At 37.1% G+C, this 18,266-nt stretch overlaps 1 long non-coding RNA gene across 3 annotated transcripts in view; it reads right to left on the bottom strand.

The window, feature by feature from the left end:
- The window catches only part of LOC132691565 (uncharacterized), a 78,727-nt gene that overhangs the window by 24,436 nt on the left and 36,025 nt on the right, over positions 1 to 18,266 (bottom strand). For 2 of the 3 annotated variants that reach the window (XR_014137559.1, XR_009615861.3), the window contains one exon: positions 17,315 to 17,362. The exons of the other annotated variant lie outside the window; for it this stretch is intronic. This is a non-coding gene — a long non-coding RNA (uncharacterized LOC132691565). The remainder of the gene's footprint in view (positions 1 to 17,314; positions 17,363 to 18,266) is intronic. 3 annotated transcript variants of the gene reach the window in all.

Below are 18,266 nucleotides of genomic sequence, written 5' to 3'. Positions count from 1 at the left end.
TATGCATTTCCCATACATTAGCAAGTCTGGAACAATTCCTCTGTGTTAAACCAAAAAATGTCTGTCAGGAAAGCAGGCAAGTATCTGCCCCTAACAGGGCTGGAAGAAAAGGACACATGAGCACAGAAGCTGATGGGGTTGTTTACAAAGTCTCAGACTGGTGGGCATCTCCCAGGGAGAGAAGGGCCAGTGAGTGGAATGGCAACAGACCATAAGGTAGAGCACTGCCCGCCATGATGGACGCCAGCTGGCAGGTGCACTGAGGGATGAGCGAACGCTGCTCGCATGCATGGCTGCTGTCTTAAATTGTGATGTCACAGCTGGCTTGGGCGTCACAAATTCCCAATTTCATGCTTTCTATGAATAGTTGCTCAGTGGTTAGTACCCAGCCAGAGGAATTCAGAATAAAAGAAGTTTTGCTACTTGTGACACTTCTTAGGATGAGCACAGAAAGCAGAATTTCATGTACCCTCCAGTCAATGTATTGTCTACCAATATACCTCACAGAGAAAAAAAAATTCAGATGGTTTTCAGAACAGAGATCTGAGAGTCTTGAATATGTCAAGTTGACATTTCTAATTGTTTCCAAACAAAGCCTCCAAGGAGACCACAAAATACATAAGGATTTGAAATGATACTCAATTATTTCAACTTGTTTATAGTCATTATAAACATATACTTGTTTATAATGTGTGTACATAACATATTATATGTAATTACACATATAATTACATACAATATATAAAAAATGTGTATATGTGTGTATATATTCATATACAATGGAGTATTGTCGAGCACACAAAATTTTAACGAGTCCCTCTGATATTATCAGTAACATATTGATTTTTCTATCGCCCTTCAAAGATTTTGTTAAAAAAAGACGAACAGAGAGGAATAGTATAATAAATATGAAATGAGTTTCATGACTCGTTTATCCTTAACTTAAAGGTAGCGTGGGTGAGAAACAGCCTCTGGAGTAACACCTGGGTTTGAATTCTAGCACTACCATTTTATAATAATAATGAAAATAAATTGAGCTAGTATTTATAGAATGCTTACTGTGTGCAAGGTGTTATGTACAAGGCATTATCTATTATCATTATCTATTATCCACAGAATATTGTCTATAATCCTTATAGTAATCCTAGGAAGTGGATGATTAGAAAATTTATGGGCTCTTATGGCTACAATTTTTAGCTCCTCAAAGATTTCCCAATTTATACCTCTAGGCCCCGTCACTCTCCCAGTCTCCAAACCTCCATCTCTGCTTGGCTGACAGGTGTCCCAACATTCTCTCAAATACAACATGCCAAACACTGAATTTATCAACTCCCCTTGCCCCCACCAAATTAGTGCCCCCATGCTTCCAACTTCCTTATTTACAGCACACGTACCTGATTTTAATGAAATGTTACCCATCCCCTAGATAGGATTTCTTCTTTTCCCTTTCCTAAATATTTATCCAGTCCAACTTTGCAATATCTCTTTTCATCTTTATTTTCTCCTTTCAATTCCTACCGCTTTCAGGCTTAATAACCACTGGGCTGACGGGCCTCTTTATATTCTTGGATGTGGACATCAGTTAAATGTTTCATTTTGCCTGGGAATGATACCACATCCAGAGCACTCACTCATTTCATACTTTCTCTCTTCTCAAACCTTCGGCACCTATAGCCCTAGCTTTACACTTACGTGATGATGAAAACGGGAGTAGTCACAGAGGATTTCCAGCCTATGTTGTCCCCCTTGCCACCTGTACAATACACCTGTATATTCTGCTCTGCTTCCTATCAGAAATGTTCCCATGGTAGATAAAGTAGCCCTCACAAAGCTACCTATTTCCTAATCACCAGGACCTGTGAATATGTTAGGTTAAATGGCAAAACGTGATTTTTCAGATGGAATTATGGTTATAGACCTCAATGGAGGGAGATTATCTTGCACCTGAGCCCTTAAAAGCAGAGCACTTTCTCTGGCTGAAAGCAGGAGAGACGTGGCAGAAAAGGTGGTGGAATTCGATGCCTAAGAAGGACTCCATGTGATATTGCTGGTTAGCACAGAGGAGGCAACATGACAAGGAATGCTGGTGACTTTAAGGAGCTGAGAGAGTCTCCTGGCTGTCAGCCAGCAAGGAAATGGGGACCTTGGTCATACAACCACAAGGAACTTAGTTCTGCCAACAACTTGAATGAGCTCGGAAGTAGACTCTCTCCCACAGTCTCCACATTAAAGTCCTCAGTGGCCAACACTTTGATTTTGACCTTGTGATACTGTGAGCAGAGGAATCAGCGAAATCTTCCCAATCCCTGCACACTCTGACCTACAGAGCCTTGCAGATGATCAATTTGTTTTTTTAAGCTGAAAACCTATGATAATTTGCTATAATAGTTGGAGAAAACCAATACAGGTTCCATTTCTGTTCATTTATTCAATGACCTTGAATGCCACAGCCTTCCTTTTTCTCTTTAGCATCATCAGCTTTTCCTCTGGCGAATCATTTTCATCAGCATATGAAATGATATTATTTCTTCCATCTCAAAACAAAAAAATCTCTCTTGGCTCTACTTTCCCCTGCAACTACTGTTTTATTCCTCTATTCTACCTCTTCTTCCCTATCTTTCTTTCCTACCTCGTCTTAAGTTAAAACTCTGAAAGAGTTGTCTCTTTTAGTACTTGTGTCTGTGCTTCCCCTCTTTCCGTTTTTCTCTTCCCACTAGAATCAGGCATTTGCCTCTCTCACCATTACACTTAAAATCCACTTGGAAGAGTCACCAGTGGCCTACATGCTGCTAAATCCAAATGTTTAATCACTGTTCTCATATGACTTGACCTATATCCAGCATCTGACACAAGTAACCCCTTCCTCTTCTTTGAAACACTTTTTCGATTCATCTTCCAGAACCCCACAATTTGATTTTCTTCCTAACTCACCACTTTTCCTTTTCAATTTCCTTCTTTGGTCTTTCCTCATTTTCCTGCAGTCTTAATATTGTGTTGTCACAAGACTTAGGTCCTTAGACTTCTTCTCTATCTACACTCATTCCTTTGCTGGCCTCATCTAGTCTTTAAATGCCATATATATGGTCAACTCCCAAATTTCTCTCTCTAGCCTGGACCTCTATTCTCAAGTTCAGACTTGTCTATCTAATACTCACTGAGTATCTACACTTGGGTGTCTAATAGTCATCTCAAGTGTAATAATGTCTAAGACCGAGCTCCTGGGGTGTTAGGGGGAAAAACAGGCAAAGGGGATTAAGAGGTGCAATCTTCCAGTTATAAAATAAATAAGACATCAGCATGTAAAGTATAGCATAGGAAATAGAGTCGATCATATTGTAATTATTTTGTAGGATGACAGTAAATAGACATACTGTGGTGACCATTTCATAATGTATATAAATACTGAATGGAATCACTATGTTGTACACCTGCAACTAGTGCAATATTGCATGTCAGTTATTCTTCAATTTAAAAAAGTTGAAGGTGATTTTGGTCCAAGATAGCCACATAGGAAGCCCGTAAACTCACCTCTTCCATACGCATAACAAATCTACTTCTATTTATAGAGTAATTTCTCCTGGAGAACTGAGGCCTGACTGAACAGCTTCTGCACAACAAAAAAAGCGAGATCAAATAGTGAATGGCAAGAAAGATGAAAATATAGTAATGAAAGGAACCTGCACACCTGACCCTGTGAACTGCAGTGGGGAGGGATAGTACTAAAGGACCATGAACACATTCATGTGCCCTGGGACATGGGAAAAAAGCTGTGGCTTAAGAGGGCAGTCAGAATATAAAGGAACCAGTCCTAGAACCCTACCAAATGATAGGAGAGCTGCTGGAATTCTCTCTAGGTCAGAGGGGCTGGTGAGCACTATGGTTTACATTTCCCATCCGCCTTGATAGCATGGATAGGAGCAGGGTCTGGGTGCCCTCACTGTGAGTCCCTAAGCCACACCACCTCCCTAGCCTGCCCACCAAGGTGGCATCAGTGTGACACACACTGCGACACACCTGGTTGGTATTCACTACAGCTACAGCTGTCTCACCAAGGTAACGCAGTCACAAAGTATCCTAGAACACTCCAAGCCTGTACCAATTCAGTTCCTGTTGACTTGCTGGGGCACCCAGTAGTGCACAGCGCTCTGGCATCTCTGAGCTCATGCCTGTTAAGTTCCATCTGTCCCACATGCTCCCCTGCATAAAGCACCCCAGGACACCCTGATCCATGCCTTGCCTTTACTCCAGATGCCCCACCAGTTTGCCCCCTGTGTAGAGAGCCCCAAGACTGTCCAGCCCTTCACCTACTTTAGCTTCAGCTGTCCTGCCATGGTGCTCTATGTGTGGAGAGCCTCAGGACACCCTCACTGGCACCTGCCTCAGTTCCAGCCATCCTATCAGGCTGCCCTCTGCATGGAAAGCCCTGGGACCACCCTGGCCCATGCCCATTTCATCTACAGCCATCCCAGCAGGCAGTCCAGCATGAAGTATCCTAGGACACACAGCCCATGTCAGCCACAGCTCCAGTTAGTCAAACAAAGTCATCAGGAATACACAGTCTATACAGGGGATGACCATACACAAGATCATTCTTTCAAAGTTAGGAGAAATGGCTGTTCTGTCTAAGCCATGGAAACAAAAACAGAGATAGAGGAGATAGAGGAATTTTTTAAATTGTTTGTTTGTTTGTTTAGATAAGGGGCAGAGAGAGAGAGAGAGAGAGAGAGAGAGAGAGAATCTCAAGCAGTCTCTGCACTGTCAGCAGAAAGCCTGACACGGGGCTTGATCTCATGAATCACAAGATCATGACTTGAGCCAAAATCAACAATCAGATGCTTAACCAACTGAGGCACCCAGGTGTCCTGAGGAGATAGAGGAATATACTCCAAACAAAAGAACAAGACAAAACCTCAGAACAAAATTAAATGCAATGGAGGTAATGAATCTACTTGACAAAGAGTTCAAAGTAGTGGTCATAAAATTGTTCACTGGGCTGGAAAGAAGAGTGGATGAACTCAGTGGTAACTTCAACAAAAAGAAAATACAGAAAAGAACCAATTAGAGTTGAAGAATACAATAACTGAAAATATACCAGAGTGAATCAATTGGAGATTAGAGGATGAAGAAGAATGGATCAGTGATCTGGAAGAGAGGGTAAAGGAAAACACTCAAATTGAACAGCAACAATATAAAAGAATTTAAAAAATGAAGATATATTAAGGATTCTCTTAGATAATGTCACGTGAATAAACATTTGCATTACAGGGGCCCCAGAAAGACAAGAGAGAAAAGGGCAGAAAACTTATTTGAAGAAATAATAGCTGAAAAATTTTCTAACCTGGAAAAGGAAACAGACATCCAGTTGCAGGAAGCACAAAGAGTTTCAAACAAGATGAACTCAAGGAGGTTTATATCATGATACATAAAATGTCAAAGATTAAATATAAAGAGGGAATTTTAAAAGCAGTGAGAAACAATTAGTAGCATACAAGGGAAACCACATAAGATTGTCACCTTATTTTTCAAGAGAAACTCTGTAGGCCAGAAAGGAGTAGTATTAATAGATTCAAAGTGCTAAAAGGAAGAAAACCTACAACCAAGACTACTCTACTCAGCACGAGTAGGTGAGTATCAAGACTATCAATCAGAATTGAAAAAGAGACAGACAAACAAAAATTAGAGGAGTTCATGACCACTAAATCAGCCTTAAAGAAATGTTAAAGGGATTTCTTTAGTGGAAAAGAAAAAGCCATAATTAAAAGTAAGAAAATTATGAAAGAAAAAAATTTCATGAATAAAAGCAAACATACTGTAAAAGTAGTAGACCAATCACATTTAAGCTAATATGAGAGTTAAAAGAAAAAGGTAAAATCAATTAAATCCAAAAAATTAGCTAAAGGGGGTCACAAAATAAAAATGTAAAATACGACAACATATGGATAAAACATGGAGGGGGTGGTAAAAATGAAGTTCTTTCAGAATGTGTTCAAACTTGAGTAACCAACTTAATATAGAGTGTTATATTCTTAGGATGTTATATATGAACCTCATGGTAACCACAAACCAAAAACATATAATAGATATACAAAAAATATAGAGAAATAAAGCTAAGCATAACACTAAAGAAAGTCATAAAACACAAGCAAAGAGAGCAAGAAAAGAAACAGAGAAGAACTACAAAAATAACCAGAAAAAAATTAACAAAATGGAAATAAATACGTACCCATCAATAATTACTTTAGTTGTAAATGGTCTAAATGCTTCAACAAAAGGCATAAAGTAATGGAATGGATACAAAAAAAAGATTCTATATGCTGCCTACAGTAGGCTTCAGACCTAAAGACACATACAAAACAGACTAAAAGTGAAGATATAGAAATACATTCCATGCCAATAAAAGCCAAAAAAAAAAAAAAAAAAAAAGCCAGGGTAGCAATACTTATCTCAAATGAAATAGACTTTAAAACAAAGACTATAACAAGAGACAAAGAAGTGCTTACATAATGATAAAGTATCAATCCAACAAGAGGATATAACATTTATAAATACCTATCCACCCAACTTGGAGCACCTAAATACATAAAGCAAATTCTAGCAGACACAAAGGAAAAAATCAACTGTAATATAACAATAGTAGGGGACTTTAACACCTCCACTTACATTATTACACTTAAATTATAGATCATTCAGACAGAAAACCAACAAGGAAACAGTGGCTTTGAATGACACATTAGACCAGATGGACTTAACAGATTTATACAGAACATTCCATCCCAAAACAACAGAATACATATTATTTTGAAGTGCACATGGAACATTTTTCAGAACAGATCACATTAGGCCACAAAACCAATCTTAATAAATTTGAGAAGACTGAAATCATATCAAGCATCTTTTCCAACAACAACAGTATGAAATTGGAAATCAAATTTAAAAGAAAAACTTGAAAAAAACCCCAAACACATGGAGGCTAAACAACATACTGCTAAACAACCAATGGGTTAATGAAGAAATGAAAGAAGAAATATAAAAATACATGGAGACAAATGAAAAGGAGAACACAACAGACCCAAATCTTTGAGATATGGTGAAAGCAATTCTAAGAGGAAAATTTAATTTGATACAAGCCTACCTAAAGAAACAAGAAAAGTCACAAATAAATAATCTACCTTTACACCTAAAGGAACTAGAAGAAAAAGAACAAAGAAAGCCCAAAGTTAGTAGAAGTAAGGAAATAAAAAAGAGAGCAGTAATAAATGAAACAGAGACTTTAAAAAAAAGAAAAAAAAAGATAAATGAAACCACGATGTGGTTCTTTGTAAAAATTAAAAAAAAAAAGTGATATATCTTTAGCTAGACTCATCAAGATAAAAAGAGAGAGGACCCAAATAAATAAAATCAGAAATGAAAGAGAAGTAACAATTGTTATCATACAAGGACAAAGAATTATAAGAGACTACTAAAATATGATATGCCAACAAATTGGACAACTCAAAAGAAATGGATAGATTCCTAGAACCATACAATCTTCCAAAACTGGATGAAGAAGAAATAGAAGATCTGAACAGACGGATTCCTAGTAATAACATTGAATAGATAATCAAAAAATGCTCAACAAACAAAAGTCTAAGGCCAGATGTCTTCACAGGTTAATCCTATCACACATTTGAAGAAGGGTTAATATCATCACAAAGGCCGCATATGAAAGACCCACAGCTAATATCATCCTCAATGGGGAAAAACTGAGAGCTTGTCCCCCAAGGTCAGGAAAATTACAGGGATGTCCACTCTCACCACTGTTTTTCAACAGAGTAGTGGAAGTTCTGGCCTCAGCAATCAGACAACAAAAAGAAATAAAAGGCAACCAAATCAGTGAGGAAGAAGTCAAACTTTCACTCTGCAGATGACATGATACTTTATGCAAAAAACCCAAAAGACTACCAAAAAACTGCTAGAATTGATACATGAATTTAGCAAAGTCGCAGGATATAATATCAATGTACAGAAATTCTGTTGCATTTCTATACACCCATAATGAAGCAGCAGAAAGAGAAGTCAAGGAATTGATCCCATTTACAATTGTACCAAAAACCATAGGATACTTAAGAATAAACCTAACCAAAGAGGTAAAAGATCTGTACTCTGAAAACTACAGAATACTTACGAAAGAAATTGAAGAAGACACAAAGAAATGGAAAAACATTCCATGCTCATGGATTGGAAGAGCAAATATTGTTAAAATGTCTATACTACCCAAAGCAATCTACACATTCAAAGCAATCCCTGTTAAAATAAAGCCAACATTTTTCACAGAGCTAGGACAAACAATTCTAAAATTTGGATGGAACCAGAAAAGACCTCGAATAGCCAAAGTAATGTTGAAAAGGAAAAGCAAAGCAGGAAGCATCACAATTCCAAACTTAAGCTGTATTACAAAGCAGTTCATCAAGACAGTATGGTACTGGCACAAAAACAGACACAAAGATCAATGGAACTGAATAGAGAATCCAGAAATGGCTCCATGTCTATATGGTCAACTAATCTTTGGCTAAGCAGGAAAGAATATCCAATGGAAAAAAGACAGTCGCCTCAACAAATGGTGTTGGGAAAACTGGATAGCAACATGGAGAAAAATGAAACTAGACCACTTTCTTTTTTTTTTTTTTTTAATTTTTTTTTTTCAACGTTTTTTATTTTATTTTTGGGACAGAGAGAGACAGAGCATGAATGGGGGAGGGGCAGAGAGAGAGGGAGACACAGAATCAGAAACAGGCTCCAGGCTCCGAGCCATCAGCCCAGAGCCTGACGCGGGGCTCGAACTCACGGACCGCGAGATCGTGACCTGGCTCAAGTTGGACGCTTAACCGACTGCGCCACCCAGGCGCCCCTAGACCATTTTCTTATACCATACACAAAAATAAATTCAAACTGGATGAAAGACCTCAATGTGAAAGAGGAAACCATCAGAATCCTAGGGGAGAATACAGGCAGCAACCTCTATGACCTTGGCCGGAGCAACTGTTTACTAGATAAGTTGCCGAAGGCAAGGAAAACAAAGGAAACTGAACTGTTGGGACTGTATCAAGATAAAAAATTTCCGCAGAGTGAAGGAAACAATCAACAAAACTAAAAGACAACCTACAGAATGGGAGAAGATATTTGCAAATGACATATTGGATAAAAGGCTAGTATCCAAAATATAAATAATCCAGTTAAGAAATGGGCAGAAGATATGAACAGACATTTCTCCAAAGAAGACATACAAATGGCTAACAAACAAATGAAAACAATTCTCAACATCACTCATCCTCAGGGAAATACAAATCAAAACTATGATGAGATATCACTTCACACCTGTCAGAATGGCTAAAATTAACAACTCAGGAAACAATAGATGTTGGTGAGGATATGGAGAAAGGGGAACCCTTTTACATTGTTAGTGGAAATGCAAACTGGAGCAGCTAGTCTGGAAAACAGTATGAAGATTCCTCAAAAAGTTAAAAATAGAACTATCCTACTACCGAACAACTGTACTACTAGGTATTTATGCAAAGGGCACAAAAATGCTGTTTGCAGGGAGGGGCACATGCATTCCAATGTTTATAGCAGCACTATCAACAATACCCAAATTATGAAAAAAAGCCCAAATGTCCATCAATTGATGAATGGATAAAGCAGATGTGGGGTGTGCATGTAAGTGTGTGTGTGTGTGTGTGTGTGTGTGTGTGTATAATACATACATTACTCAGCTATCAAAAAGAATGAAACCTTGCCATTTGCAATGATGTGGCTGGAAGAGTGTATTATGATACTCAGCAAAATAAGCCAGAGAAATACAAATACCATATGATTTCACTCATATGTGGAATTTAAGAAACAAAACAGAGGAACACAGGAGAAGGGAAGGAAAAATAAAATAAGATAAAAACATAAAGGGAAACAAACTGTAAGAGACTCAAATACAGAGAACAAACTGAGTGTTGCTGGAGGGGAGGAGGGTGGGAGGATGGGCTAGATGGGTCATGGGCATTAAGGGAGGGTATTTGTGATGAACACTGGATGTCATAAGTAAATGATGAATCACTAAATTCTATTCCTGAAACCCATACTATACTATATGTTAACTAACTTGAATTTAAATAAAATCTTGGAAGAAAAAAACATAAAGAAGAGTTAATATCTATTCTCTTGAAACTATTCAAAAGATAAGAGAGGAAGTAAAGTTTCAAAATACTTAAATGAGGCCAGCATTACCCTGATATCAAAATCAGACAAAGACACTACAAGAAAACTACAAGCCAATATCCCTGATAAATATAGATGCAAAAATCCTCAACATAATATTAGTAAACCACATTTAATACGCTAAAAGCATCACTCATCATAATGAAGTGGGATTTATCTCGTGGATGCAAGGATTGTGCAATATTCACAAACCAATCAATGTGATAAAACACATTAACAAAATGAAAGATAAAAATCATTTGATCATTTCAGTTGATAGAGAAAAAGCATTTGATAGAACTCAACATCCATTCATGGTAAAATATCTTAATGAAGTGGGTTTAGAGGAAAATACCTGAACATATAAAAGCCCACAACTAATATCATACTCAATGGCACAAAACCGAGATGTTTTTCTCTAAGGTCAGGCACAAGACAAGGATGTCCACTCTCCCCACTTCTATTCGACATAGTACTGGGAGTCTAGTCACAGTAATCAGGCATCCAAATTGGTAAGGAAGAAGAAACACTGACACCATTTAAAGATGACATAATACTATACAAAGAAAAACCTAGACTCCACCAAAACCAGCAGAACTAATAGAGGAATTCAGTGAAGTTGCAGGATACAAAATTATATACAGAAATCTGTTGTATTTTTATACACTAATAATGAAGTACAGAAACAGAAAATAAGAAAATAATTCCATTTACAATTGTGCTAAAAAGAATAAAATACCTAAGAATAAACTTAGTCAAGAAGGTGAAAGACCTGTACTTTGAAAAGTATGAAGTGTTGATGAAAGAAATTGAAGATGATGTAAAAGAGTAGAAAGATATACCAGTTCATAGATTGAAAGAATTAGTATTATTAAAATATCTATTCTACCTTAAAGAATCAACAGATTCAATGCAATCTCTATGCATATATCAATAGCATTTTTCACAGAATTAGAACAAATAATCCTAAAATTTCTATGGAACTACAAAAGACGCCAATTGCCAAAGCAATCTTGAGAAAGAACATAGCTGGAGGTATCATAATCCCAGATTTCAAGATATATTACAAAGCTATAGTAATCAAAATTGTATGATATAGGTACAAAAACAGATGCAGAGGTCAATGGAACTGATAGAATGCCCAGAAATAAACCTGTGAACATATGGTCAATTAACTTATGATGAAGGAGGCAAGAATATACAATTAGGAAAAACCAGGCTCTTCAATAAATGGTGTTATGAAAACTGTACAGCTACATGCAAAAGAATGAAACTGGACCACTTTCTAACACCATACACAAAAATAAACTCAAGATGGATTAAAGACCTAAATGTGAGACTTGAAACCATAAAAATCCTGGAAGAAACCATAGGCGTTAATCTCTTTGACATCAGTCTGAATAGTATTTATCTAGATATGTCTCCTCAGACAAGGGGTTGAAGGGGTTACCATTCAAAATCTATAAAGAATTTTTACAATTCAATCCACAGAAAACACAGAATCAGATTTAAAAATGGGCAGAGACCCTGAGTAGACATTTTTGCAAAGAAGGCATACAGATGGCCAACAGACAAGTGAAAAGGTGCTCAACATCACTAATTATCGGGAAATTGTAACTCAAAGCCATAAGGACATATCACCTTACATTTGTCAGAATGGCTAGAATCAAAAAGTCAAGAAATAACAAGTGTTGGCCAGGTTGTGGAGAAAAGGTAACCCTTGTGCACTGTTGGTGGGAATGTAAATTGATGCAGCCATTGTGGAAAACAGTGTGCAGGTTTATCAAAAAATTAAAAATAGAAATACCATACAATTCCATAATTCCACTACTGGGTATTTACCCAAGGAAAATGAAAACACTAATTCAAAAAGATATATGCTTATGTTTACTGAAGCATTATTTATAATATCCAAGACTTGGAAGCAATCGACGTGTCCATAAATAGATGCATGGATAAAGAATACATAAAATATATATACAGTGGAATATTAGTCACAAAAGAAAGTGAAATTATGCCATTTGCAGCAACATGGATGGATCTGGAGGGTATTATGCTAATAAAATAAATCAGACAGAGAAACATAAATACCATATGTTTTTAATTACATGTAGGATCTAAAAAACAAATCAAATGAACAAACAAACAAGTAGAAACAGACCTATAAATATGGAGAATCGATGGCTGCCGGAGAGGAAGGGGGATGGGCAAAATGTGTAAAGGGGAGGAGGAGGCTTCTAGTTATCGAATCAATAACTCACAGGGATGAAAGGTACAGCACGGGGCATAGAGTCAATGGCACAGTAATAGTGTTGTATGGTGACAGATGGTAGTTACACTTGTGGTGAGCATAGCATATGGTATAGAGTTCTTCAATCATTATATTGTACACCTGATACTAATGTAACATTGTGTGTCTACTATATTTCAATAAAAACATTAAAAAGGTGAAGGCTATATATGAGAATCAGAAAAATTCTGAATCAAGTTTTATTTTTGACCATTTAACTCCAAATATTAAATTTAATTAATTAAGAAATAATTCAATGATTACTTCATTGAATCAATCAATTCGATCCAGTTTTCTTAGCATCTTGCGTACAAAATCCTATTCCCCATTCAGTTCTTAATTTCAAAGATTATACGTGAAAGAGGATAACTGAGTTAATAATATGGAAATTCTTATCAACTATCCTAGTCAATTTAGATGAAAGAAGCGTTTTCTTTAATTTTCCAGAGAATGATCTTTTTTATTTTCTTGCATGAGTGAACGAGCCTGAAGAATTTTGACCTTTTGATAGATTTTATAAGGTTACTCTTTAACCTTATACACCTATACGCTGTGGTGCCAAAAGACAGTGAACATGTTATTTGTGGAAAGAGCTCAGAGCCAGAACTTGATTCACATTCTAACTTAGCCACATTCAATATGAGCTTCGTGGTAAGTTACTTAATTTGTAAGCCTGTTTCATCTTCTGTAACAGGAAAATCATAAAAACAGCTAATACTCAGAAATAAAACAGCTACCCGTAGAAATCTGAAAACAATATGTGAAAAGCCCTTAGTAGAATGATTAGGGTTTGTGCAAATACTTATTTTAACTTTTCATTGTTGTTGTTAGCCCACTTATGTTCACCACCGTTGAATACAAGAAAAACCCCAATTATCACAAAATTTGTAATATGTATGTCCCAGCAATATAACTTAATAAACTATTTAAATATTTTTCTTTGAAATTTTTTCAAATGACTAAATATTTGGTCGCTTATTCTATATTAAAAAAAATGCTGATAGTGTTATGATCATGTCTACACTGATTTTTCTTTTTATTCAAAATTACTACCTAGCTAACGTGCATGTTTTCAGATAATTGCACAACAGATAATTGTGGGAATTGTACAATTCAGATTGTGCATCTGTAAAAGCACCTGTATACAAAAAGTATTTATCAGAAAACCAATTTTTTGAAATGCATTAAGTGTCCTGTGGCTTATTTTCAGACATTAAAAATTTAGTTTTAGGATATTAAAAATATAATTAATTTATCACTACCTATAAAAATGAAGCATTTCTTTTGTTCTTTTACTGGTAATTTTAAGAGTTGCTTTTAATTCTTAGCAGCACAATGTTTGAAGAAATGTTAAATTGGCAAATGAAGACAAGTTTAGAGACTTTGTAAGTAAAAATTTAGAGAAATTATAGATTTAAGTGAATTGAATTGATCACATTTTAAAATGAACAAATAAAAATAGATCAAGGTTGCAAGAAGCAAAATATATCACAAAAGTATTATCACCAAAGTCCTAGATAATATATGAATGTAGCATACGCTTGATTGTATAATTCTAAACATAAATGATACTAAATTATCTTAGTCCTTTATCTTCCTTGAATTCTTCAGGCTTTTTTTTAAATATTGATTTATTACACTCTATACCACAAAGCAGAAATAAATCAATGGGTAAACTTTGGGAAACTAATTTTGTTCTAGAGCTGATGATTTATATAAACAATAGGTTATAAGCAGAACAATTTTGGGTATCTGCTCTTAGAGTTTACTAAAGAACATATTCTAGATAAGGGTATATAAAAAGAGGTCATGGGTATATGTTGAAAGATTTCCTTACAATCACAAATTAAAAACAATTTTCAATAATACAATGAAACTATTATGTCCTTGAAGAACAGAACCCTTATAATAATATTAGCATCTCTTTGCTCCCTCCCTCCTTTTTTTTCCCTTTCTTATATTCCTTCTTCTATCTCATCCCAAAAATATTCAAGTTGCTTACCTCTATACTAAATGCTCTTGGAAAAAGTGAACTTTTGCTATTAATTCTGTTGGATCCGTATCTTTGTTAAAGTGATTTGAAGAGACTTTATATATAACAATTAATAAATACTGGTTTACCATGTGACGGAAAGAATCAAACGTATTCAAATAAACTAATTTTATTGTAATTATTAATGGAATTGTCTTAGTTGAATTCACTCAATTCCTCACTGTGAAATGCTGAAGAAATAAAATATACTGGGAAAACACGAATCCGGATAAAAATTAGAATAGAGGGTTCAAAGGGACAGGTTGAAACATTAGCAAAACCTAGTTTCTCATCCTATGATGTTATCTACGTGGATGACTTGGGGCAGGTCACCTACCTTGTCTGGACTCGGGTGTTAACACCTGTAAAGTTTGGAGGTAGGAATTCATGATCTGTAAGGATGTTTCCAGCTGACATAAGGTGTCACAGACAGCTAATCTGAGTATTGAAAGGAGGATATTTTACTTTGATTCATGCCATCTAATGTAATGCATTGTATTGTCTCTTGTCTCTGATGAAAGCCCCATGAGAACTGCTAATGAGGAGTCAAAGGGCCTCATTGAGCTCTAGCTCAGAACTCTGTTCTTTGGGCCTCTGATCTTCACATGTTAGTGAACAGGTACATGGCTAAAGGGAGAGAAGCCCGAAGCATAAAATGAGAAAATGGTAGAAGGGGAGTATGGTTAATCTCTAACCTGAAAAGTCTGTTGTTGGACAATTGGGAATGGACCACCCACTGTAGCTAATTGCATTCTAATTGGTTGTAGCTATGTTTTTAAACTTTTCATAAACTCGGTTTATAGGAACTATATATCAGGACATCAGAAATGGATTGTTATGTGCTTTATATATTTTTTGTACTAGAATCCATAGTACATAAGGATTATTTGGGGGTTATTTTTTCCTCCCCTTTATTTTTTTATACTTGTTCCTTCAGTTTGGATGAAATCTTCTCAGAGGAAGTGCAAGACTTTTTATATGCTTCAGAAAATGCATTTTGGTGTGTAACTGTGCATAAATAAGTTATAAATTAGTAACAAAGAGCAAAGTGGGAAAGTGAATTAAGTAAAAGATTTGCGATTTCAGAGGATATACTCAGGAATCTAAAAATACATCTTGTATTTAATGAGTATAACGACATGTATTATAAGTACACTGTCGTTTCAGAAAAACACTACATTTGAATTTGTGAAAATAGCCTACTTTATAGTATGTGGCATGCAGTTGGAGAATGAATGAATGAATGAATGAATGGGAGAAAAGAGAGAATGATGGGAAGGTTACTTTATGTATATCAGAGCCATTCTAGGGAGGAAATTAATGACGGACCGTAGAATGTGTACAATTTCCCTTTATAGAGCAATGATTACCAACCATTTTACCACCATGGATCTTAAGGTTTGAAGAGTTTTATCTGCTAAACACAATAAATTTATTGGGTGGAAGTTTGGTTTTTTTCCCTTTCTAATAACAATGACGTAGAATCATAGTATTGACAGAACGATTGCATGTTAGATTCATTACCTATTCAGGTAATAGAGCACAGTGTTGACAGCATGGATCTGTAATGGGCAGCCATGGACTCTTAAGCCCAGTGCCTTGGTTGAGACCCCAGTTCATTAGCGGTGTGGTTTTAAATGAGTTTTTAAAACCTGTTTCGTGTCTTAATTTCCTCATCCTAAAGAGTGGGACAATAACTGTTATCCCATGCAAATTCATGTTGTTTTGAATTAACCCATGAAGAGCACCCAGAACAGTGTCTAGAACACAGCGAGCACTCCTCATTACATAATCTGAGTGCTTACAAAGATTATTCCCAGTATTTGTAGGAGCATGCCACAGCCAGCATTATGCCCAATTTACAGATGAGAAAACTGAGACCTGTTGAGATTAAAAATCACCCAGGTTACCAGAGACTGTTCAGGTCTAGACCTAAATCCTGTTTCTTTGCTCTTGTCTCTCTTCTTCCTCCCTTACTTTTCCTTTTCTCTATAACAGAAATTCTGATCCGCAAGAGATGACGAGTGCTGCCACATGACATCAATTTAATTCCCGGCAGAATCAAAGGTGCCCCACATTTCAATTAGCCTGTGCAACTCTTTTGAAAGTGAACTTGCAATTTCTGTTTAACTCTCAGAAATACTGGAAATAGCTTAAGGGACTCCTCCATTTCTTTCGGATCAGGGATCCCTTTATAAGCGGTTTATGTAAAAGAGAGCATCCAGTTGGCTATTTCATAATTCCTGGCACTTCAGTTTTAGTTAAGTCATTTAAATATCGCCATAAATAAGATTATAGGGGAAGGTAAAAGGTCTTGTTTATTTTTTTAAATGTAGAATTCTTGGTTTTATAATGTGCCAAGTATTAAGATCACGGACGTTTTCAAAAGTCTGTATCACAACTGCCTTGAGGTACAACGAAAACTTTCTGCAAATGATGACTTACTCCATACAAAGCCCAGGACACACATTCTTTCTGTTTCTGTTTCAGAAGAAAAAAGCACGAGCGCCATGGCCACCGCTAGTCCTAACATTAACACTGAGGTTTGTAATCCATTTTCTGGCTTTTCTGGCTGCTGCTGTTATTATTAAGGCGCAGGCTGGGCGGGCCCCAGGGCCACACACAGACAGCGTTCGTGTGTGACAGTATCTTTTATGGAGCAAAGAGAGACACACCCTCACAAAGGGAGGGAGGCCAGAAATGAAGCAAAGCCACAGAATACCCCTCATTATCCTAACCACCCACAGAACCGGGAAATGGAAACTCACGTCTTGGCTGGAGCCGGACGAAGGCAAAGGCTGAATAATGGGTAAGTCCTGTGAAGTTAAAATATGGCGACTTGAAGAATCCAAATACTCCTTTTTCTAAAGTAGGACCTACTTATTCACGTCTCTGACTTTGGGGAATGGGACTTCATCGACCCTACCCCTACAGCTCACCACTGGTTCTGTGCTGTAAGAAAATACCCTCTGCCTTGAGGCACTTACTGGGTCTGAACTCCCGCCCCTTCCGCCAGGCCCAGGTGGCGCTTTTCTTTCCACCTTTCTTTTCCTGAGACTCTTCCGCCTCATACTGCTGTCCTGAGTGGTGGTGTTTCCCTGTGCCCCTCCCTCCCTCTTCTCTGCCCTCTCCTTGGTGTGCCGCCTGCTTTCCCCGTAGTTTGGCCGAACACTTCCACTTCTGTCTTTGAAAAGTCTTCAGGTTCCACGTCGTCCTTTGGGATTTCTGGTCACTCAGTGAAGCAAGCTGTCCATCCCCACTGCTTATGGATCTCACTCCTGCCTTCCTGAGGAGCAGCTGGCCTTGCCCCTGGCCTCACCCGGTGGCTGCCTTTGTGATAAGCAGCCCTTTTCCCCATGTGGCTCCTGCTAAGAGACATCGGTCTTGGAAGATGCCCCAGGAGAACTTTCCTGTCTCTGAGTGATATGTTAAAGCACAGGTCACCGGTAAGGATGAAACCACAAATTAATTTATACCACCAAAGCTGTTGGTGCTTCTCAAATCCCAAAGAATGCAGAGTCTAATACAATCCTGCTGCTTATTTGAGTGAATACGTGAACTGGTGATCAAGGTCAGCGGCACGAGAGGTTGGAAGGATACTGCGGACGGTTCACATTCTGTACGGTTTCACCCAGGGCAGGTGCTACTGGCCAGAAAATAAATTCTTAACCCCCGATGTTGACGCCAGTTGTATTCATTAAAGGGCTTGATTTTGGCTGC

Source organism: Panthera onca, chromosome B1, assembly GCF_046562875.1.
Source record: "Panthera onca isolate mPanOnc1 chromosome B1, mPanOnc1 haplotype 2, whole genome shotgun sequence".
NCBI lineage: Eukaryota > Metazoa > Chordata > Mammalia > Carnivora > Felidae > Panthera > Panthera onca.
Note: the sequence above shows the minus strand (reverse complement) of the source record. Positions and strands in the feature narration are given on the sequence as shown.